The sequence below is a fragment of the Polypterus senegalus genome, chromosome 8, assembly GCF_016835505.1.
Source record: "Polypterus senegalus isolate Bchr_013 chromosome 8, ASM1683550v1, whole genome shotgun sequence".
NCBI lineage: Eukaryota > Metazoa > Chordata > Cladistia > Polypteriformes > Polypteridae > Polypterus > Polypterus senegalus.
In genome coordinates, this window is record NC_053161.1 from 41,298,966 (window position 1) to 41,322,523 (window position 23,558).

At 41.2% G+C, this 23,558-nt stretch overlaps 1 protein-coding gene across 1 annotated transcript in view; it reads left to right on the forward strand.

The window, feature by feature from the left end:
• The window catches only part of fbxl13 (F-box and leucine-rich repeat protein 13), a 256,189-nt gene that overhangs the window by 128,216 nt on the left and 104,415 nt on the right, over nt 1-23,558 (forward strand). The window lies entirely within an intron of this gene.

Consider the following 23,558-nt stretch of genomic DNA (forward strand, 5'->3'; position numbering starts at 1 on the left):
GTACTGACTGATATGTGTTTCTTATACTGTATATTGTCAAAGGCTATAGTTATATTTGTAGCCTACCATATGTTGTAGTCATTGCTTGTTGTTGGTATTGCACTACTTCCCCTGCGCTGTGGGAGATATGCAAGTATCAGTTCCATACTACTATATACACATAACAGTAACTTGCAGTTGAACAGTTTGCTTTCTTACATAATGCTAATTTCAAGAATTACAATGTTCTGCTATTCATTATGATATATGGTGAAATATCCGTCAAATAATAAGAAATTATAATAATATTATTACATCACTGGAGCTGCTTACTCTTGAACATGCTATACACAATTGTCCATAAGCAAAACATTCCTGTATTAGATCAGTTCCTGCTTTTCTTATTGACTTCGCTTTATTGATGGTCATTATAAAGTACAATTTTACATAAAAGTGTATTCTTTTGAATTGTTGGGGTAATAAACTATTTTCCCCTCTAAGCTGCAGCTGCACAACTTTTTTCTGGGTTCCTCGCAGAACTTTTCCACTGTCGCACAGCTGTTATCATGCAACTTACTCCACCTCCTGTACAGTGGCTTAGAAGAGCTGCGCAGCTGTTTGCAAACCTTTCATCTTTTGGTATTGTACTGCAACTCCAAAAGCTCCACAGGTCAACCCAACAACCCCTCAATCATTGTTTGTTGATGCTTCGTGGCACTCAGTGCTTCACTGGGTAGCTGACTTGATATTTCATGCCAGGAGATCAACAGAGCAGAATGGATGAAAAACCAAGCTGTTAGTCAACAGATAAAAACAGCACATAGTAAATGTTGAGCTTTATATCTTCCTTTAGCATCACTGAACTTTCTCCATCCATTCACAAAGTGATCACGTCTTTTTTTCCTGTCCAGGACACTACCCTGACTGCCGTTGTTTGTCTGCCCTATTTTGTAGTGGTATATAATATATAGTTTCTTCGTGCCGGGCCCAAGCCTGGATAAATGGGGAGGGTTACGTCAGGAAGTGCATCCGGTGTAAAATTTTGCCAAATCAATATGCGGACAACAATACAAATTTCCATAACAGATTGGTCGAGCCCTGGATTAACAACGACTGCCACCAGTACCATTAACCAACAGGGTGCTGGCGAAAATTGGGCTACTGTTGGCCGAAGAAGAAGAAGAAGGAGAAGAAGAGGGGAGAGACGTGTCTGGAGGCAGGAGGAGAAGAGGAAAGTAAAGAGAGTGGAACTGAGGGTAGGAACTTTGAATGTTGGCAGTATGACTGGTAAGGGGAAAGAGTTAGCAGATATGATGGAGAGAAGGAAGGTTGATATATAGTGGGTGCAAGAGACTAAATAGAAGGGGAGTAAGGCCAGGTGGATTGGAGGTGGATTCAGATTGTTCTATCATGGTGTGGATGGGAGGAGAAATGGGGTAGGACTTATTCTGAAGGAACAGTATGTCAAGAGTGTTTTGGAGGTGAAAGGAGTGTCAGGCAGGTAATGATTATGGAGCTGGAAATTGGAGGTGTGATGATGAATGTTGTTAGTGCATATGCACCACAAGTTGGGTGTGCAATGGGTGAGAAAGAAGATTTTTGGAGTGAGTTGGATGAAGTGATGAACAGTGTACCCAAGGGACAGAAAGTGGTGATTGGAGCGGATTTCAATGGGCATGTTGGTGAAGGGAACAGTGGAGACGAGGAGGTGATGGGTAGGTATGGTGTCAAGGATAGGAATGAAAAAGGATTTTGCCAAAAGGATGGGCATGGCTGTGGTGAATACGTACTTTAAGGAGAGGGAGGAGCATAGGGTTACGTATAAGAGTGGAGGAAGATGCACACAGGTAGATTACATCCTATGCAGAAGAATTGATCTGAAGGAGATTGAAGACTGCAAAGTGGTGGCAGGGGAAAGTGTAGTTAAGCAGCATAGGATGGTGGTCTGTAGTATGACGTTGGAGATCAAGAAGAGGAAGAGAGTGAGGGCAGAGCCAAGGATCAAATGGTGGAAGTTGAAAAAGGAAGACTGCAAGGTTGAGTTTAGGGAGGAGGTGAGACAGGCACTGGGTGACAGTGAAGAGTTACCAGACAGCTGTGAAACTACAGCAGATGTAGTAAGGGTGACAGCAAAAAGGGTACTTGGCGTGACATCTGGAAGGAGGAAATGGAAACGTGGTGGTGGAATGAGGAAATACAGGAGAGTATACAGAGGGAGAGGATGACAAAGAAGAAGTGGGATAGTCAGAGAGATGCAGAACATAGGTAAGTGTACAAGGAGATAAGGTGCAAGGTGAAGAGAGAGGTGGCAAAGGCTAAAGAAAAGGTGTATGATGAGTTGTATGAGAAGTTGGACACTAAGGAGGGAGAAATGGACCTGTACCGATTGGCTAAACAGAGGGACTGAGCTGGGAAAGATCAGGTTAGGGTGATAAAGGATAAAGATGGAAATGTAGTCACAAGCGAGGAGAGTGTGTTGAGCAGATGGAAAGAGTACTTTGAGAGGCTGATGAATGAAGAGAACGAGAGAGAGAGAGAGGTTGGATGATGTGGAGATAATGAATCAGGAAGTGCAATTGATTAACAAGGAGGAAGTAAGGACAGCTATGAAGAGGATGAAAATTGAAAAGGCCGTTGGTCCAGATGACATACCTATGGAAGCATGGAGGTGTTTAGGAGAGATGGCAGTGGAGTTTCTAACCAGATTGTTTAATGGAATCTTGGAAAGTGAGAGGTTGCCTGAGGAGTGGAGAAGTGTACTGATGTCGATATTTAAGAATAAGGGGGATGTGCAGGACTGCAGTAACTACAGTGGAATAAAATTGATGAGCCACAGCATGAAGTTATGGGAAAGAGTAGTGGAAGCTAGTTTAACAAGTGAGGTGATGATTAGTGAGCAGCAGTATGGTTTCATGCCAAGAAAGAGCACCACAGATGCAATATTTGCTCTGAGGATGTTGATGGAGAAGTTTAGAGAAGGCCAGAAGGAGTTGCATTGTGTCTTTGTGGACCTGGAGAAAGCATATGACAGGGTGCCTCGAGAGGAGCTGTGGTATTATATGAGGAATTCGGGAATGGTAGAGAAGTACGTAAGAGTTGTACAGGATATGTACGAGGGAAGTGTGACAGTGGTGAGGTCTGCGGTAGGAGTGACGGATGCATTCAAGTTGGAGGTGGGATTACATCAGGGATCGGCTCTGAGCCCTTTCTTATTTGCAATGGTGATGGACAGGTTGACAGACAAGATTAGACAGGAGTCCCGTGGACTATGATGTTTGCTGATGACATTGTGATCTGTAGCGATAGTAGGGAGCAGGTTGAGGAGACCCTGGAGAGGTGGAGATATGCTCTAGAGAGGAGAGGAATGAAGGTCAGTAGGAACAAGACAGAATAAATATGTGTAAATGTGAGGGATTTCAGTGGAATGGTGATGATGCAGGATAAAGAGTTGGCAAAGGTGGATGAGTTTAAATACTTGGGATCAAGAGTACAGAGTAATGGGGATTGTGGAAGAGAGGTGAAAAAGAAAGTGCAGGCAGGGTGGAATGAGTGGAAAAGAGTGTCAGGAGTAATTTGTGACAGATGAGTATCAGCAAGAGTAAAAGGGAAGGTCTACAGGATGGTAGTGAGACCAGCTATGTTATGTGGGTTGGAGACGGTGGCACTGACCAGAAAGCAGGAGACAGAGCTGGAGGTGGCAGAGTTAAAGATGTTAAGATTTGCACTGGGTGTGACGAGGATGGATAGGATTAGAAATGAGTACATTAGAGGGTCAGCTCAAGTTGGATGGTTGGGAGACAAAGTCAGAGAGGTGAGATTGCGTTGGTTTGGACATGTGCAGAGGAGAGATGCTGGGTATATTGGGAGAAGGATGCTAAGGATAGAGCTGCCAGGGAAGAGGAAAAGAGGAAGGTCTAACCAAAGGTTTATGGATGTGGTGAGAGAGGACATGCAGGTGATGGGTGTAACAGAACAAGATGCAGAGGACAGGAAGATATGGAAGAAGATGATCTGCTGTGCCAAACCCTAACGGGAGCAACCATAAGAAGAAGAAGATAATATATGGTGATGTCTTTCACCTGAATAATGAGCCAGAGTCCACAGGCTTCAGGAAAACCAGCTTTATTCAATTCAAAACAGCAACAGCAAGGGTATTTATTGAAACGGGAGCTACCACTACACTACACACAGACACAGCAGTGACATTATCAGTCATCCTTGGCTCCCTTCTTCAGTTCAGGAACAGATAGTCCTCCTCGTCAGGTCAGTCCTGCGGCTGCAGATCAGCGGCTGGGATGGGGTCATCCTACGGAGTTCAGGCACCTAAAAGAGCCTGATCTGCTCTATGCTCTGCCCTGCACTTTCTTATACAGTATCTACAGTTAGGTCCATAAATACTTGGACAAAGACAACTTTTTTATAATTTTGGTTCTGTACATTACCACAATGAATTTTAAATGAAACTACTCAGATGCAGTTGACGTGCAGACTTTCAGCTTTAATTCAGTGGGTTGAACAAAAAGATTGCATAAACATGTGAGGCAACTAAAGCTATTTTTTCTGTGATGTGCTCCTGTTAGGTTTAGGGTAGGGGCTGAGAGTCTGAAGGCAAATGCATGGGTACACTTTTTCCATTCATAACTTACATTATTTTAAAGAGACAAACACCTATTCCACTAAATGTCTAATAACACAGTCCAAAACTCTTCAAAATGCTCTCATAAATTTTCTGATTAGGTGAAAGAAAGCTTTGCCAAAATACACTCTAAAAGGCAACAGCTAAGGCAGGACTGAAGTGAATGATGCCATCAGTGTGGAGTTTGGTGAAGCAATGTTTAATATCTTTTGGACAATTTTGGAAAGACTCTTGAAAATCTTTTGATAAATCAGGTAGTTTAGGGAGGATGTTGCCTGAGCTGTTTTTGGCAAGGGTTGATAAACTTTTACTTGATATGGGGATATCATTAAAAGGTGGAAGGAGCACCTTGAGGAATTCATACACCTGATGGATATGCTCACCCTAGAGGATGTAGCACCAGAAGCATTGGCTGAGATAGGATCCATCTCTGTGCCTGAGACTGCTGCAGTGATTAAAAAACTCTGTAAAGACAAGGCTGCAGATACGCATTAGATCTGACTGGAATTGCTAAAAGCAATGCATACTGTGGAAGTGTTTTGATTAAAATACCTTTTCAAAGTGGTGTGGAAGATGGAAACGAGGCTTTTCGATTCACACACTAAGTAGTAGTCTTCATTTTTTTAAATGTTATACTGTTCTTCTTATTAGACTTTGATCTTCTGTGCATACTGGAAAGGTTCACTACTGAGTATGACGTGTGTGAGATGAGTATTTTAAACATCTCCATATCTGAGGTAATGGTCTTTTCCTGGAAAGAGTAGCTTGTTTCCCCACATGTAAAGGAAGGTAGCTGCCTCAAATGAAGAAATTCAACTACCTGTCTTTTAACTGCAAGTGAAGGCAGAGGTGATTGTTGGATTTACCAGTAGACTGGTGCAACAGTAACAGTTTTATGAAAGAAGTACCTGACTGTGATGTTGAAGCAGAAACCACGTCAAATGACAATGCAGTCAATTTACAGGCCGTTATACTTCCCTATCCTCATCTGTGGTCACAATAATGGGTAGTAAATGAAATAATGAGATTACAGGTTTAGCATTACCCAGCAAAGCAAAGCAGTCATTAGCACTGTTAGCATTAGCAACCAAAATCAGGATCCTCTGCAGGGTCACTCATCTCATTCTCTTTGACACTGGGTTGGCAGTAAGGGACTTTAGATAGAACTGCTGCTTCTCTGGAGTGGCAGAAGCCAGTTGGTGTGGTTTTGATGTGAAGTTAGGAGGTCTCCAAATGCCTTTACTGGGAAGTGTCCAAGGCACATTGTCTTGAGAGAAAACTGAGTGGCCAAGCCAGGATATGCTACAGGGATATTTCTTAACTGTCTTGGGAGCATCTGAGTATTCCCTTTGAAGAGCTGGAGTAAATTGTTGGTTATAAGGAGGGGTAGTCAAACTGGCTCAATGTTTTGCTACTGTAACTCTCATCAGAAAAAGTGGACCAAAATGATGATGATAAGGAGCTCACGATGCTGGAACCATTTAATTGCTTTGTTCACAACTGCCACCGCTGTTTAACTTTATACTTTGCTTAAGTGGCAAGAAAGAACTACTAAAATGTTTTTTTTTATTTCAAATTAATCTGGCTGATCTTGAGAAGACATTTTCATATCAGATTTATTTAAACAATAAAACTAGCAGGAATATCTAAAAAAGTAAAGTGGGATGTGTCAAATTTAGCACAGCAGTGAATTGGGACCAAGCACATCCTTGGCTACAAAACATTACTCTAACACTTAGAGTTTTTTCCTCTTAATCACTTTAAATCTCTCCAGCCAGCATAAAAGTGGTTTAATTTGGTGTTAGTGAGATGTACTTTGCTGGTGCTTTTTTCCTGAATTAGTCTGATGCTGCCAGGTGTTGGATCCTGCCTTCTGTGACTTTGTAACAGATTTACGCAAAACTTGTTTAAATGAATGGATGAATAAATAATGTGGTTTGACTGTTTAGTGATTTCATAATTTAGAATGAGTAAAAAGGAAATTTTATTTTGTGTATTGGAATGTTTTACATTTTAACGTTTTTCCAGGTTAATTAAAATGACTTCTAATTATTAACTATTTTACTCCCTTAATTTTTTTAACCTTACCTATTTGCAGTATATAGTAGGTAATATACTTTGCTTTATGTGAAACTGAAATACATTCTGCATTTTCCAGTGAATAGATATTCTGAGAAGAATCATTAACAGGTGCACTTTGTTTCAGTTGACAAATAAGATGATACAGTATGTAGAAGAGAAAGATGAAATAAAATATGTTTTTAGCTACAGTTCCAAAATGACGTAATGTGCACAAATGTTTTTACATTTTCTCAAATGCTGTGCACGCAAATGTTTTTTACCCAAAAAACTGCTGTGCTCGCAAATTTGTTTTACCCGACTTTCTTGAAATTCATTATATACTGGTAATTAATTATAACACTAGCCATTTCTGCAGGCTAAAAATTTTTTTATACTACAGTATGTTTAACTCAGGCCGAATTATAGTTTCAATTTATTATCTGGGGGTGATGGATCACATAGTAGCACAGCAGTTAGTGCTGCTAATGCCACACAGATAAAAAAATCCTTGACTTTTTATTCCACTCCTTGTCACTCTCTGTTTAAAGTATAAATGTTTTCCATGCGTTTATGTTGGTTTCTCTCTGGATATTTTGATTTTTATCCCACATGTAAGTTAGTTTAGTTGCCAATTATAAATTGGCTTCATATGGCATGTTTAGCCAGGGTGTGCCCTAGCTCTTCACGATCCTGTATGGATTAATTGGGTCTGAGAATGTTCTGTTATGCCATCTATAGATGATGGTTAACTTACAACTTTACCTCCCTCCCAGTGGAGACTTTGCTGCAACTCATCTCTCAAATCCAAATTAAATGGGCCACAAGAAGTAGCTTTAAATCCCACCCTGAGACTACTACAAGGGCAATCCCTGCAATGACTTCTAGAGCCAGGAACATCCTCTGAAAGTCCTGGTGCCATTCTAACAGTCAGCAGGTAGTTGTGATGCTGTTATGTTCTCTCCCATTGAGTATGTGTGAGTGACACATAAATACTAGGACACAAAGATGGGAATTTTTATTTCAAAGGATGACTGTTTATACAATTATTATTGTACAGTACATACTTTTTTAGCCTAGCAGTATATAAATTAAAAGTCTATTTGAAAAATTTGCTTCTATTATTAGGCACAGCTCTTTTGTTTTTTCATTTTTAAATTTTGGGATACATACACCCAACCTGTTCAGTATTGTTGCATAAGTTGGCTTATCCAGGTTACTCATGTCATCCAGGACAAATGGTAATTTGTCACTTTTGCCAGTTCTAATTGAATGTCTGTTTTTTATTTCCCGTGTTTCACTATGACTATAAACAATTATCTGTATAGACAGTATAGCATACAATATCCCATGCAGCATTACACTTTTGAGCTTCTACTTTAATATGCGTTTCCTACAGCATTGCTAGTATGACAGCACATGCATTTAAAGAAGCGACACACTGGACTATACACATTAAATGAACATCTAATACATATTAGTTTAATGGCCAATCATTCAAAATAGCAAAATATTTTAGATTCACCATTTCTTGATATGACTCTCATTGTGGAAATTCAGCTATCATACCCAGAAACATTTCGATTGTTCACTGGCTCTAGTACATTGCACATCACAATATAATAATATAACAAGATCAGTAATTAATTGAAAACTTAATTGTTGACAAGTTTATTAATTTTTAAATGTAACAATTTTGCATTGTTTTGAAATCTTTCGATTAATAGCCACAGCCTGCAACATTTCTAGTTTTTATAATGTCAGTACAGATTTCTGAGAGCTGCATTATATGTTTGCTGTGGCATGTATAATTGTGTAAATTGATAACAATTTAGCTTCAATATAGCTTCAATAGAACATTTCAAACCCTTTGAAGTGGTGGGGCCTCCAGTTTTTATGTAATCATATATTCAGCCTAGCTGTGCATGGCTCAAACATAAACAAGAGCTGAGTGACTAGTTATGAATTTTGAATGCCTGAGAAACTACTGAATCTTCTAGCCAGAAACGATGAAGATACCATATTCAAGGAACAAGACCTTGGCTTGGTGGTGGGGCCAGGATGACCCCTGGTCCTTTGAGTTGTGGTTTCAATAGGCTGATACCCTTGGTTGGTTTATCTTTTGCAAACCGGGGTAAGGATTGGTGGCCAAACAAACAGTCCCATGATATTGTCATAAAAAGTCTCTTTGAACAAGGACACCCGGGGTCATCTATGGCGCATGTTCTAAATGATGTGGTTTGACTGTGTAGTAATTTCATAATTTAAAATGTATATAAAAGAAAATTAAATATTGTATTTTGTATATAAGACTGTTTCATATTTTAATATTTTTCCCAGGTTAATTAAATACACATCCTATTAAAATTTTTTTTTTGAATTATAATCCATTAATAATATTAGATTAATAATTAATAATAAACCTCCAATGAAAAATAAAAACTGTGGACGATGTTTTCCCTTGCCCGGACGCGGGTCACCGGGGCCCCCCTCTGGAGCCAGGCCTGGAGGTGGGGCTCGATGGTGGCGCCTGGTGGCGGGCCTGCACCCATGGGGCTCGGCGGGCACAGCCGAAGAGGTAACGTGGGTCCTCCTCCCCATGGGCTCACCACCTATGGGAGGGGCCAAGGAGGTTGGGTGCAGTGTGAGTTGGGTGGTGGCGAGGCGGGACCTTGGCGGTCTGATCCTCGGCTACAGAAACTGGCTCTTGGGACGTGGAATGTCACCTCTCTGAAAGGGAAGGAGCCTGAGCTAGTGCGCGAGGTCGAGAGGTTCGGCTAGATATAGTCAGACTCACCTCGACGCACAGCTTGGACTCTGGAACCAATCTCCTTGAGAGGGGCTGGACTCTCTACCACTCTGGAGTTGCCCCGGTGAGAGGCCGAGCAGGTGTGGGCATACTTATTGCCCCGACTGGAGCCTGTGCATTGGGGTTTACCCGGTGGGCGAGAGGGTGGCCTCCCTCCGCCGGGTGGGGAAGGGTCCTTACTGTTGTTTGTGCGTATGTGCCGAACAGCAGTTTGGAGTATCCACCCTTTTGGAGTCTCTGGAGGGGTTGCTAGAGGGCATACCTTCTGGGGATTCCCTCGTTTTGCTGGGAGACTTCAATGCTCACGTGGGCAATGACAGTGAGACCTGGAAGGGCGTGATTGGGAGGAATGGCCCCGATCTGAACCCGAGCGGTGTTTTGTTATTGGACTTCTGTGCTCGTCACGGATTGTCCATAACGAACACCATGTTCAAGCATAAGGGTGTTCATATGTGCACTTGGCACCAGGACACCCTAGGCCTCAGGTCGATGATCGACTTTGTGGTCGTGTCGTGGACTTGCGGCCATATGTCTTGGACACTTTCGGGTGAAGAGAGGGGCGGAGCTGTCAACTGATCACCACCTGGTGGTGAGTTGGCTTCGATGGTGGGGAAGATGCGGTCAGACCTGGTAGGCCCAAGCGTGTTGTGAGGGTCTGCTGGGAGCGGCTGGCAGAGTCCCCTGTCAGAAGTAGCTTCAACTCCCACCTCCGGCAGAACTTCAACCCGTCCCGAGGGAGGTGGGGACATTGAGTCGAATGGGCCATGTTCCGTGCCTCTATTGTTGAGGCGGCTGACGGAGCTGTGGCCGCAAGGTGGTCGGTGCCTGTCGTGGCGGCAATCCCGAACCCGTTGGTGGACACGGCGTGAGGGATGCCGTCAAGCTGAAGAAGGAGTCCTATAGGACTTTTTGTCCTGTGGGTCTCTGGAGGCAGCTGATAGGTACCGGCAGGCCAAGCGGACGCGGCTTCGTTGTTGCTGAGGCAAAACTTCGGGCATGGGAGGAGTTTGGAGAGCCATGGAGAGCGACTTTGGACGGCCGAGGAGATTCTGGTCCACCGTCCGGCGTCTCAGGAGGGAAGCAGTGCAGTGTCAACACCGTATATGGTGGGGATGGTGCGCTGCTGACCTCGACTGGGCGTTAGGGTCGGTGGGAGGAGTACTTGAAGACCTCCTCAATCCCACTAACATGCCTTCCAATGAGGAAGCAGAGCCTGGGGACTCTGAGGTGGGCTCTCCCATCTCTGGGACTGAAGTCACCGAGGTGGTCAAAAACTCCTTGGTGGCAGGGCCCGGGGTGGATGAGATCGCCCGGAGTTCCTTAAGGCTCTGGATGTTGTAGGACTGTCTTGGTTGACACGTCTCTGCAACATCGCATGGACATCGGGGACAGTGCCTCTGGATTGGCAGACCGGGGTGGTGGTCCCCCTCTTTAAAAAGGGGGACGGAGGGTGTGTTCCAACTATAGAGGGATCACACTCCTCAGCCTCCCTGGAAAAGTCTATTCGGGGGTTCTGGAGAGGAGGGTCCGTCGGATAGTGAACCTCGGATTCAGGAGGAACAGTGTGGTTTTAGTCCTGGTCGCGAACAGTGGACCAGCTCTTCACCCTTAGCAGAGTCCTGGAGGGTGCATGGGAGTTTGCCCGACCGGTCTACATGTGTTTTGTGGACTTGGAAAGGCATTCGACCGTGTCCCTCGGGAATCCTGTGGGGGTGCTCGGGAGTATGGGGTACGGACCCCTGATAAGAGCTGTTCGGTCTCTGTACAACCGGTGTCAGAGCTTGGTCCGCATTGCGGCAGTAAGTCGAGCCCGTTTCCAGTGAGAGTTGGACTCCGCCAGGGCTGCCCTTTGTCACCGATTCTGTTCATAACTTTTATGGACAGAATTTCTAAGCGCAGCCAGGGTGTTGAAGGGGTCGGTTTGGTGGACTCAGGATTGGGTCACTGCTTTTGCAGATGATGTTGTCCTGTTTGCTTCATCAGGCCGTGATCTTCAGCTCTCTCTGGATCGGTTCGCAGCTGAGTGTGAAGCGGCTGGGATGAGAATCAGCACCTCCAAATCCAGAGCATGGTCCTCAGCCGGAAAAGGGTGGAGTGCCCTCTCAGGGTTGGGGAGAGATCCTGCCCCAAGTGGAGGAGTTCAAGTATCTCGGGGTCTTGTTCACGAGTGAGGGAAGAATGGGCGTGAGATCGACAGGCGGATCGGTGCGGCATCCGCAGTGATGCGGGCTCTGCATCGGTCTGTCGTGGTGAAAAAGGAGCTGAGCCGTAAGGCAAAGCTCTCAATTTACCAGTCGATCTACGCTCCTACCCTCACCTATGGTCATGAGCTATGGGTAGTGACTGAAAGAACGAGATCGCGAATACAAGCGGCTGAAATGAGTTTCCTCCGCAGGGTGTCTGGGCTTTCCCTTAAAGATAGGGTGAGAAGCTCAGTCATCCGGGAGGGGCTCAGAGTAGAGCCGCTGCTCCTCCGCATCGAGAGGAGTCAGATGAGGTGGCTCGGGCATCTGATCAGGATGCCTCCTGGACGCCTCCCTGGTGAGGTGTTCCGGGCACGTCCAACGGGAGGAGGCCCGGGAAGACCCAGGACACGCTGGAGGGACTATGTCTCCGGCTGGCCTGGGAACGCATGGGATTCTCCGGAAGAGCTGGAAGAAGTGGCGGGGAGAGGGAAGTCTGGGCCTCTCTGCTTAAGCTGCTGCCCCCGCGACCCGACCTCTGATAAGCAGAAGAGGATGGATGGATGGATAATCCATTAATTAATTTTAACCTATCCATTTGTAACATACATGGAGGTTAACAGAGGTTATATATTTTGGTGTATCTGAAATAGTAATGCATTCAAAATCTTGCAGTGAATAGATTTCTCCAAGAAGAATTATTAACAGATGCATTTTCCTTAGTTTTGCGGAGTTGCACAGTCAACAGATACTGTAAAATGATATAGTATTTAAAATAGGAATATAAAAAAAAGATGTTTTTTAGCTAGAGTAATGGAAGTCAGGGGCTACTCCCATCAGGTGACAAGCATGTGTTAGCTAAATCTAGATTGCCTAGGCCTTAGCGGTGGAGCCTTTAGTAACTAACTCTTGTCAGTATAGTCTAAGGCAGTATATTCTGTAAATAGAAGTGATATGATGTTAACTGATCACCACATTGGAATGAGTTGCCTCACACATGAACTGAAAATGCCTAGTAATCATCTCTGTTCAGCTTAAATCTCAAAGAGAAGGGCAAGTAATAGGCGTGGTTTCTGCCCACACTCTCAGATATGGAGGCAAATACAAGGAGTTGTGTCTGAAAAGAAGCTGGTGTCTCTCATGACTGCAACCAAAGAATCCATTAGTGAAAAAACAATTGTGAGGCAAAACCATCATGTTTAAATAGGACATACTATTTTCTGTGACTTGTGTCACTGCAATGAATAAAAAATTCCAGAACGGCAATGTCGTAAGGGTAGATAAAATCTGTTTGCAACTTCTGAAGGCACTTTATATTGCTGGTGTGATTTGATTAGCATGTGTTTTTAGTTTCTGTTTGGAAGGTGAAAACTGTACCTCTGGACTGAAATACTGGTGGCATGCTCCATTTTGTCTGAAATGATGACTGGCATGAGTCTTTCTGATAATAAGGGTTGATACTTAGTTTCATTTTTTAATAGCCCGCTTTCCAGTGATATGCTTAGACCACTGCACACATGTCCTTGTATGGTAAAATTATCTGACAATAGAGGTTTCAAATACAGTTGGAGATGAACACCAGACATGATTTTTTAATGCCATTGATCTGGTTAGACAAACTAAAAGAAATTAAATGAAGACAGTCTTGTCCAGAGTCACTCTTTGACCCAACTTTGAAACAACTGATCTATCATCGTATCAACAGAATGAACAACCCACAACACAGTACTGATTTACATATTAAACCATCATCTATGAAACAAGGAATATGATCCAATGACTGGTACTTCTTTTTTCGTAATTGACTACTTCACAGATTAACACCAAGTGCGTCAACTTTCACAGGAAATAAAGCCACAGGGTTTTGGACGTTTAACAACTTCCTGGTATAAATAGCTCATAATAGATGTTTTCAAGATGTTAAGGTTAACATCAAGTATTCCAAAGAATCTAAAATTTTCATTCCACAGAAATGTAAATTACTACTTTTATAATTCTTAAGGGAATGAATAAAAAAGAAAAACAGTAAAACTAAATTAATATCATAATATATAAGAGAGCTTTTGAATTTGAACCTGGCTCACACATTTGGTATATTGGAATGTTACTGTTCTGACTACTTAACTCCGCAGTTACAATGAACTGAGGGAAAATATTTGTGTAGCCTAAATGTTAATTTTGATTTATTTAGTATAACATTAATTCACTATTTAGTCCACAGCAACAAATTAAAAGCCTGAAATTGAATATTACATTTATCATTTATATTTAAAAATACCTCATTACATAGCTTCATTTAGTGAGTCAAAAGTTAAATCACTAATCAGTTAATCAACAATTCTGGTCATTGAAAACAGCAAATGGGAAATTGATTAACAGAGACAAATTCAGAGAAACAGAATATCAGAACAAGGTTTCAGCCTACACTACATCCTTAAGTATGCAAGCAAGAAATGCTTTGCTTTTGAAACAACAGCAATTTTATTGCATGTACTGTACAACAGCAGTAAGGGATAAAACAAATCCTCTTGAACATTGTCTGTTTTGTCTCTAACTTCTCTTTAAACAGGCTAAGAATTTCCTCACTTAGTGTAATGCTTAATAACTATTTTGTGAAGTGTGGCCTGGTACTTTCTTCTGAATACAGGCAGACAGAAAAAAATAGCAAACAATCAAAAACAGATACACTGAGGTCAGGAATGGTTTTCATAAAAAAGTCAGATGTGTGGTCGGTCAATAAGGAAAGTAAAAGACATTCATTTGGTTCCATGTTAAACACTTTCCTCCTTTTGTCTTTGTTTTTTATACTTGCTTTCTTGATTTTTTACATGGTTTGCTGGTAGCAGACTCAAAGTGGAAGTGCTTGCTGCTTCCTTGGCCCTTTCTTAAAGGCATTAAAATCAAATGAGGGTGTACTGCAGCCAACTATTGGCAACCCAGATACAGTCAAAAGTCCGGCACTCAAACTATGATAGTTCCTGAAAAATTGTGCAAAGCATAGCTTCTGGTATAATGAATGGCTAGTTAACATGCGTAACAAGGCGTAATTCAATGGACTGTCAATTATCTAGCTACAAACTGATGAAAGTAAAGTAGTTGTTGCATATTATTGTTGTCAACGTCTAACTGGATAGGCACCTCTTTAAACCTATTATACACCAATTGATTACCAAAATTACAGACTCATGGTACTGAGTATTAAAAACAACTACAGCACAGTAAATACTAATCTTGGAACATATACTCACAGTTGATTTGAAATATTGTCTCTATCGACATGCTTAGCATCAAATATTCAGTACTCACTCATTTTCTAAATTTTATTAATTTTTAGTAGTTGATCATACAAGGCAACAGTCTACCCAAACAGCACTGGGGAAAGACAGAACCTAATCCTCCAATGAAGCTATAGGACATTATTTAAACTTTTTAGTTGACAGACTCCAGGTGATAGTCCCTAAAACCTGAAAGTCATGTCAAGCTGAACAGGAGTGCAGTGTATTCTAGGAAAGTTGAAAGGCAAAGCAGTATTCAGAGTTTTTTGCTTAGTTGGAAATGCGACTTTTGTTTCCCATGGGAAAGCAATCTTAAGTTTAGTGATAAGGATTCAGTAACATTTTCTGTGTTCTGAAAAACTGAAATATGTTATTGCATGCTTTGCTAACAAGTTGAAAACAAGTAAGCCAGGTGTTTTGCATGTATGTGAAGTGAGGAGGAGGATGGCTGCCATTTTACTTGACATTTTTCTAAAACAGCTCATTGTCTCAGCTGCTGTTTTGAAAATGGACATTTTTGGTTCAGTTGTCGCTTTTCTGAAACTTCTTTAAAGAGCTCAGCTGGGTTGCTGCTACAGCCTTTTTTTACAAAGCTGTTCTTTGTCTCTGCTGCTATAGATACATTGCAAAGAATTCTCTCTCTGGCAGGAAAGTTTGCTGTTTTCATTTTTCAATAAAGGATATATAATTTGTAAGTAAGGAACTCGACTGAATAAAGACTGCATGAACCTATTTAGGTTGAATGATTCTTTGTATTTCTTATACGTTGTATTTACAGTTATTGATTATGTGTGGTGCTGATATGTCACCTGTTGCATTGCTATTGATTATGATGCAATTAAAAATAATTTTTATGTGAAATCTTAAATCAGTTTCTCTGTGCGAATGCTACTAATGAGCCAGAAAGATTGACATTCCTTGTCTAACTGCACAGTCTCTTCAGGGCTCAAGGGGATGCCTTTAAAAGGTCCTCTATGAGAGGTAAACTGGGTTGACTTAAAGGAATAGTTAAACATAGCCCAAGTCAGGAAGCAATCTGTTATCAGAGGTCCTTAGGGTTGAATACACAGGGTATAATACTGACAAAGAGACAGATAGGAGGTTACAGGTCACATTTGTGTAACTGGTTTTGATGTTTCTTCCTGTCCTCCTGTCTCCTGCATGGTATTTTTTTAAGGTCCTATTTTTAGGTTGTTTTTTAGGAGTTAATGTTAACCTAAATTTTTGCTCTTGCCACTTTGCAAAGTACAGCTTACCTTATACAATTACTATAGAAGCAACTTCTTGGAATTAAACCTTTATTTTGTCACGTGGCAGCTCACTACTGGTCCACTTATTTACTATTTTCATCCAGCCAGGCACACCTTTATTATCTGTGATGATTTATCACGGAGATGGGAGAAATCCTCAAACCAACAATGCAGTGTGGTGAGATCAGTTGTATATTTTCACAGTAATACAACAGAAACACTCAGTTGATTGATATAATATTTTTGCATACATTTGGCCTGTCAACCATTTAACATTCACCTTTATGGCAGTTTTTTTTTCCTTTGCTCTTCACAACCCTCTGAGCTACTATAGGTACTGGCCTCTGACCAACTTACTTCTAGATGAGGGAAAGTGTTACTCCAGTATATCTTTCACTGCAAATTCATAATGGAAAATGATAATGTCATAACTGACTTGCTCCCTGTAAAGATTTTTGACTGTAATAATCTGCAAGCCAGATCAGATCCTGTTTGACTGCATCATTCATTGCTTCTGCATGTGAGATTCCTAGACTTAATAGAGACTTTAGCTTTTAACACTCAGCTTTTAAATTTGTAAAGGGGAGATATTTCAGCTATCTAAAGACTTAGAATTATTTTCTAAGTAAACAGCAGTGCTGTCCTGTTGTGATGAAATGCATGTATGCAGGACATGGCCTCGATTCTGTGTTGTGCTATGTAGACCAAACTGCAGTCACTCTGCTGGTTCAGCAGTATTTATTCCTCTACCTCTCTGCAATTAAACAAGATGAAAAAAAATATTAAAATGGATTGCCAGCCTCTAAGTACTTTGTATATGGGCTCCCAATTTCATCAGCCAATTTTGTACTTACTATCATACATCATTTATTAAAATGATAATGTTACAATACAATATATTAATATTACATTCTTTCTCAGCTCCCAGCTTTTGAGCATCAGCAACACTACACGCTGTTCCAGCACACTTTTTCCTCTTTTGTTTTCAGTTGAATGAGAGAGTCTAACTTCAAAAACATATTCTATATGACATCATGCTGATAACTGTCATGCTGATTAGGTTACATAGCTATATAGTGCTTAACCCTTTAGTGAAAAATAAGAGACAAACAGCAGGAATGTTCCTTCTAAGGACAGCATTGTAAGCCCTACTTACTGTTGTATCTATTCATACCTAATAATCTGAAGTTTTATGTGCTAAAGCAAATAACTGAAAATATTTTTATGAAAATGTCATCTTTATTTAAACTATTTAGTCCTTCATTCATTAAACTGGTTTATGCAGCCAATGTAATTGCATAACTTTTTAAACAGGGTATTACATACCTAGATCATTAAACACCATTCAAAATTGTTTTAAAATGACTTCAAATCACAACTTTGTATTTGCATTAGACTACAAAAGCCCACAGTCACATTCTAGATTTGCATAAATGATTAGTGGCCTGAAACATATTTAATTTTTAACAGATATCCTTTAGAGCAGGGGCGGCGAACTCCAGGCCTAGAGTGCTGCAGTGGCTGCAGGTTTTCATTCTTACCATCTTCATAATTAGTGACCAATTTTTGCTGCTGATTACATCTTTTAATTAATTTAACCCAGGCCCCATTGTTGTTTCTTTTTCTTTAATTAGCAGCCAAACAATAATGAGACACAAAACAAGCCACCACATGACCAGCTCCCCTGTGCCCATTACACAATATCTGAAATTAAAGAGAGGTGTTGATCTTGGTAAGGCTGATTTCTCAAGTCACCAAAACATTTTGACGATGCTCTTAGAAAGAACAGAAAAGCAACAGTTTTCGAAATGTGTTCTGTGGCAGAGTGAGAGCAGCAACAAGCCATGGAATTAAATAGTGGGTTTAATTAACAGCAGAATTGGCTTCTCATTAAGAAAGTGATTGGAGTTAAATTGGTTGGAGTTTGAAGCCCCAGTTTAGCTGGTCATCTGTTAGCTCGTTTCACATCTCATTTCTGCTTGGCTGACATTTAATGAAGAAAGGAATCAATTCAGTGGGCTGAACTCTTCTAACAATGCTATTAAAGTGATGGGGAAAAAGTTAATTTGCAGTGAAAATTGGTCACTGATTAGGAAAAGGGTTAGAATGAAAACCTGTAGCCACTGTGGCACTCCAGACCTGGAGCTTAGCTTAACAGCATCAGGTGCAAGGCAGACAGCAATACCAAACACAAAAATGTAGTAATCAAAAAGATCAAATAATGCAAGGAATTAAAAAAAGAAAACACTATGCAAACAATCAAAAATATTTAGAAAAGCTAACAGCATTGAGCTAAGATAAGGAAACGTTTAGTTTTTCCATGAACTGAGTCTGAAGTGGGCTGATTTGATCTCCATATTATAATATGATGCATCCCTAGTTCACAATTTATTGTGCTTTGCACCCCAGTGAGTTTTATGTTTTCACATTTTACAGAAAGCAGCTTTACCTGTTATGCCATCATCGAACTAGTTGCAGTTCAGAATATTGGAATTGATATATATTTTTTCAGCTTGATGCCATCTCTGGGGCACTTTTTTGTATAATTTCTTGAACTTGGATCGAACATTAGAGTGTTCATCTTGAAATCTAGTTAATTTGTTAGAATATGTGATCAGTGAGCTTTAGTTTGCTATGCTTCATAAACCAGCTACTTCAAAGCAAATAATTACCAAACTTTGACCATTCACTTTCCAGTTGCAGAGCTGTTTTCTATGTGTTTTCAATATCAGTGGTTGCAGATCTGACTGTTCTGTTCAAGTATATGCTCAGTCTGATATATCCATCCATCCATTGTCCAACCTGCTATATCCCAACTACAGGGTCACGGTGGTCTGCAGGAGCCAATCCCAGCCAACACAGGGAGCAAGGCAGGAAACAAACCCCGGGCAGGGCACCAGCTCACCACACAGTCTGATGTAACTAATCTATTATCTACAAAATCTTCTTTAAGACTTTTAGAAAGCTGATGTAGCCAACCATCCATCTGACTGACATACTCTATTTTGGAGACTTCTAAATGATTTTTCACAGTATAGCTGAACTTTATTTTTTTAAAGTGCAGTGTTATTAGATTGGTGTGAGACTTAGCATTACAGCACCGCTGACATTACCTCATCAAGCAAAGTACATAAGGAAGGAGTCATTTTTTTTGTTTTCATCTACTTAAATCTGATATTGCATCTGCTTAACTTAGTCTGAAATATCATCACCTATGAATCAATTTAACAAATTATATCTGCCATACAATGAAAACTGATTTTGTTTTCTGCATTAAAATCATCTGTCTTGTGATTTTTACTCTCTGAATGGTTAATTGAAAGAAAACTAAAATTCAAGTAATTGAAGTATTGTAATTTTTTTTTGACCAAGAAAATTGTTATTAGCTAGATCCAACCTAAGGCCAGCATTGCACTCTCATTGTGAATTCTGGTTCATACTGAATGTAGTTTTAATCTTGAAGCTGGATTAGTGCTTAATACTTTACTGTATTTGCCAGTTAAACACTACCACTGTTGTTCTCCAATTATGGATTATTTCTATTAGATGATTACATAGTTGTTAGATTTCAAGGTTGGTGGAGCTTATGCTTTATTTATTTTTCTCGACTTAAATAATTTATGTTTTGTATTTTTGTTCTTCTCTCTACACTGTTGGCTCATGCCTACTGCCTACCATATTTGTTTAACATTATCAGGATCTCAGTTATTGTGAGGCTTGTATTGTATGCACACACTCAGTCAGCTTATGAATGCTGTATGCAATCCTTAGTAGCTGAATTGTGACACTGTCATATGACATGTCTATAAAGGAGGTGATCTGCAGCATGTACATTGGCAACATTTTTTTGACCTTTTTATGGAGCTACTACATACCTTTTAGTTGATGTACCCCACTGTGATTTTTCTTGTTTGTTTGTTTGGTTTTCTTGCTTTTTGTTTACCGTTTATCTCGCATTATGTTTTCAACTCAATTTTATTGTCATTCATTCACATACATAGTACATGATTGAATTAGATTTTGTTCCTTACAGACCCTGGTGCATAGACAAAACAACATACTGTACACTTAACATAACATTACAAAAACCAAAGCAACAATTCAATATATTAAGACAAAAGATGCAGGAGTATAAAGCTTGAGCAATGCTCGAAATCCATATTAAAGCCGTGCTCAGTCAGATGGTATTAGATGTTCTACTGCTAATGCACACTGACTGAGACCTTTCTATCAAACATTCCAGAATCTAATTACACAGAGTGTCAAGGCCCAGCAGAGAGAATTTTCTTCTCCAGCTGCTGGGGAATGATCATGTTGAACTCTAAGCTGAAATCAACAAACAGCATTCTGACATAATATGTATCCCTGGTATTCAGGTAAGACAGTACAGCATGCAAGATGTAGAAGATGGCATCATCAGTGAAGTGATTCGGATGGTAAGCAAACTGGAATGGGTCCAGAGAGGTGGGGAAAGATGGAGTTAATGTGTCTTTTGACCAACCACTCAAAGCATTTTGTTGCAATGGGAGTCAGTGTTATAGAGCGTTAGACATTAAGACACATTACCGTTGACCTCTTTGGCACTGGAATGATAGTGATGTTTTTGAAGCACATTGGGGACCACAGCCTGGCTCAAAGAGATGTTAAAGATGTCTGTAAGGACATCAACCAGTTGGTCAGCACAGTCTCTAAGCACACATGCAGGAATGTTGTCTGGTCCTGCAGCTTTCCATGGATTGACTCTGGAAAGCATTTGACTTATATCAGCAGGGTCCAGACGGCGTGCCAGTTCCTCAGGGGAGGGCATGTACTTATATCCCTGTGTGTTTATGGCTTTTGTGCCTCAAAATGTATGTAGAAGTTATTGCGCCTGTCAGGGAGGCAAGTTTTGCTGCTGTAAGCACTTGGTGCGATTTTATAATCCATTAAGGCCTGAATGCCCTGATACATTTATCTAGGATTTTTTGAGTCACAGAAGTTATTGTTTATCTTCTGTGCATACTGACTTTTAGCTTTCCTGATGGACTTGAAAAAGTCATCCTGTGCTGATCTAAGAGTCCCTTCATCTCCTGATCTGAAAGCAGTATCTCTAGCTCTCAACAGAGTTTGGACTTCTGTTGTCAGTCATGGCTACTGGTTGGTGTGTATAATTGTTTTTTTTCCTTCTTTCACTTGTGGTCCCCGGCCGGGACGCCCAGGAGGACGAGAGGAGGGCTTGTGCCTCCTCCAGACCGCGAGGGGGCGTCCGTCCTGGTTCTGTTGGGGACCACGGGTGGAGGGCTTGGAAGCCCAGCCCTGTAGGGACCCGTGGCCACCGCCAGGCGGTGCCCCGATGCCGGTTTATCCCGTGTGGTCCTTGGCCGGGGCTGGAGCCCGGCCGGGACGCCTTGGAGGACCAGAGGAGGGCATGGGCCTCCTCCAGACCGAGAGGGGGCGTCCGTCCTGGTTATGCAGGAGGCCTCGGGTAGGGGGCTTTGAAGCCCAGCCCTGTAGGGACCCGTGGCCATCGCCAGGCGGCGCCCCAGTGCCTAATTGTCCCTGGAGCCCAGCACATCCGCCACACCAGGAAGTGCTGGGGGGAAGACTTTATGTGGCGCCCGGAGAGCTGCCAGGAGGACAGCCGACACTTCCGCCACACTGGGGCGTGGCTAAGGAGGGAACGCCGGGAACACCTGGGGCTCATCCGGGAGCATTATATAAGGGGCCGCCTCCCTTCAGTCAGGAGCGGAAGTCGGGTGGAAGAGGACGGAGCAAGAGGAAGGACTGGAGGCGGCCAGGAGAAAAGAGGTACAGGACTGTGTGGCCTGGACTTGGGGGAATCGGTGCTGAAGGCACTGGGGTTTGTGAGTGCACTTTGAAACTGTGTAAATATTGTAAATAAACGGTGTGTGGGTGAAAATATGTTGCCCGTCTGTGTGTGTCCGGGCCAGCGTTCACACACTATTGTGTCCAGAATTTTGTGTTGTTTGTCAGCCTTTTGAATCAAGTTAATGGCATAGCCAACACATAGATAGATAGATAGATAGATAGATAGATAGATAGATAGATAGATAGATAGATAGATAGATAGATAAACTTACAGGTCATTTCATAAAAGAAGACTAGCAGTCAAAACATGTTAACTTTGCCACATTCTGTCACTACATACAAATAAGGTGGAGTAACAAAACTTTAATTTTTCATGCCAGGTAAAAGGTGACAATAGGTGAACCTCCAGTGAAATTTGTTGTGGCCAAAGGCTTCAGAATGTAGTATTAGTAGTAATCATGTTGTTGTGCGTATTGAGGACAGAGAAATTCTTACTTGCATGTCAACAAATATGCAAACACTTTCCAGTGCCATAATAGCCAACATTATATTAAAATATAGAACCTCATTTTATTTAATAGAGAACCCAAATGAACTTATTTGACATACAGTACTCCTTACCCCTGTTTCTATGTACCTTGTTCAGTGATGCTCTCAATGCCTGAAATCATATGGAAAAGCCTTAAAGAGGGCCTGACACGTGCAATGCCCATATAATCAGGGACTGAATATCAAAATGAATGGCTTTCCTTTCTTTAAAAACAGGCATTGCCCTGCTTTTAACATTATTATAAGAGTGGTCTCCAACACACTACTTCCCCATTGCCTCTCCAGCAGAGCTCTTCATATTGCATCATAAATTTACAAGAACACAATTATTCAAAGATAATCTGCCATGTAAGGCTTGTGCTTAGTCTAATATTTTTACAAAATCATTATGAAAATTCTGTTTACAATATGCATTTTAGATGAAGAGAGCACACATGATATAACATTAAAAACTCAAAACTAATCAAAACAGTCAAACATAATGATAGCAAATTGTCTTCTAATTCATCCAAAGGTATGTCATTGCTTCATGACAAAATATCCACTTAAGACAGCTGTTTCACAATTTTAACTTGAATTGCAATACAACAACAGCTGAGATTTTTATATGTTTACATAATTATTCTGACGAAGAGCATTACTGAAAACACATGGGGAATTTCCAGCAAAAATAATCAATTGCAGTAGACCGTCTTAATGAGCTTCAGATTAAACTTCCATACTGTACAGAACACTTCAGCATCTTATCTATCATCTTCTTTAGTCTTTATTAAGCCATTGATGTCTGCACTACTTCATCTACAGAGCATCATTTTTTATAAATCTCTCTTTCTGGGCCACTGATTTCTCTGTTTTAATCTACTCATTTCCTGACATAAACAGAAATGTGGTGAAGAAACTGCTGTGATGTGGGTAACCTAAGAGACATAATACATAAAGCCCTGATTTTTAGTTTCTTTTTCAAAGCTGGCGCCTGTGACCATGTAATAGAAAGGGAGGCTTACAAAATGT